This window comes from Aedes aegypti, chromosome 3 (assembly GCF_002204515.2).
Source record: "Aedes aegypti strain LVP_AGWG chromosome 3, AaegL5.0 Primary Assembly, whole genome shotgun sequence".
NCBI classification, from domain to species: domain Eukaryota; kingdom Metazoa; phylum Arthropoda; class Insecta; order Diptera; family Culicidae; genus Aedes; species Aedes aegypti.
Genome location: NC_035109.1, coordinates 247,953,420 through 247,955,150, shown reverse-complemented (window position 1 = coordinate 247,955,150; position 1,731 = coordinate 247,953,420). Strand labels below are relative to the sequence as shown.

The 1,731-nt window shown below is 33.0% G+C and overlaps 1 long non-coding RNA gene across 1 annotated transcript; it reads right to left on the bottom strand.

Annotated features, from left to right (window-relative positions):
- Window positions 1–543: 543 nt before the first annotated feature.
- On the bottom strand, window positions 544–1,020 carry LOC5565216. Its single transcript, XR_002501850.1, has 2 exons — window positions 899–1,020; window positions 544–618 (listed from the first exon to the last, which is right to left on the bottom strand). It is a non-coding gene; the product is annotated as an uncharacterized LOC5565216 (long non-coding RNA).
- Between the last annotated feature and the right edge of the window lie 711 nt (window positions 1,021–1,731).

Genomic DNA, 1,731 nt, shown 5'->3' with positions numbered 1-1,731 from the left:
CATCGTTATAAATTAAGTGTATAGTGAAAGTCCGGTGTTTCCAAGAAGAAAAATAATAACAATACTAAGACGACTTCATAGCAACTATGAGCAAAATGAGTACAGCTGTGCATTATGGACAAATAATTAATATTAGCAATACTTAAAGGGTTTCTCGATTTTTATACTAACGGGGTTTAAAAATTGATATTATAACGGCTTAGGTTCCCACGATATATTTCAACAATGAACGATTTATACAATTATTCACATTCATCACTAACAAGGTTTTGCTTTTTCACACGCTACATTGGTTTTTGAAGTACACGGCCAATCATTCCACTTGAAACGGAAACCAGGTGAATAGAATATGTGTACACAATTTTCATTCCCCAGATAGTTGTCCGGCATTTTAATTCTCCAATTGCTGTATTTAACTTTTTGTCCTGTAGGCTGCCAAACGAACTCACCCTCTTTGGCCCTGTCGTTTGCTCCGATCCATACGCTAGTCCAAGATTTGTTGTAGATAGAGGATCCAACAATCGCTTGTTCGATCAATTTTTGCTTCGCCGCCGTGTCAACCACCGCCAGATGCATCCCGTAGCATTTGCAGTATTCGATAGCACCGACCCAGTTTTTCTTGACGAACAAAAAGGAAAAATATAATTTTAAAGTCATTTTATGAAAATGATGTGTTATAATAAAAATGAATATGTATTATTTCTCAGTTCAGTTGAGCCGTTAAGTAAATTTGTCCTTAGAAATAGCTTAAGAATGAAATAATGATTTAGGTTTAGGGACCAAGACGAACAAAATGGTTTAACTGAAATTAACTTGTGCTCATAATACTGATCAGCTCAACATACTCATTAACCATAATTCAACGAATACTCATACGCACTTATTGCTACGATCTTACTTTTGTACGTGAAATATGATATACTGTGCAGTGTACTACTGCCCCTAAAATTATTATTAAGCAAATTTCCCAACAAGCTCTCATGTTGTTTGATGAAGGAAAAACAACACCATACTGGTTGTAAATACCACTTCCGCGTAGTTATATAAAAAATTTCATTTACAAAAAGTATTTTTTGTTTTCAAAACATTGGAAAACCGTTAAGGTAGCCGTTGCAATAATTGGAACACCATTTTATCTTGGAACACTCATAATTATGTCGTGAAGTGAACATACATGTTGTTACAACTAATTGTACTGTCAATGGATTACGTCACGAGTCGAGATCTCACAGCTAGTAAACATAAGCAAAATTAACGCTTTATTAGACACTGTTTCTTCTAGTGGTTGTTCTAACAGACACGAAGCACGTCTGTATAAAAAGACGAATTCCATGTCAAATTGGTCAGTAATGAAACCTGACCATCTCCGATTTACAGAAAATTTTGCACATTTTTCGATATAATAGAATATGTTTTTTCCAAAGATAAATTGATCATTTTGGCTCAAGAATAACTTCTGAAAATGACCTATGAGTTTTTGTTTGCAATATATTTGAAAAATGATAGCCCCGAAACTGATAATTTTAGAGGCAAACGTTCTATGGAGAACCGTTTTGGCTATAGGAGAAAAAAAAACACTGATTTTTCATTGCATATCATAAAAAATCATATAAATATCTTAAATATTGAATTACAAAAAATACCATTTCTAAAATCTTCAAATTTTCTCTATAGTATCTTGACGTTTTGACAATGTTTCATGATTCAAAAATGTTTAATAAAAAGTTTTTC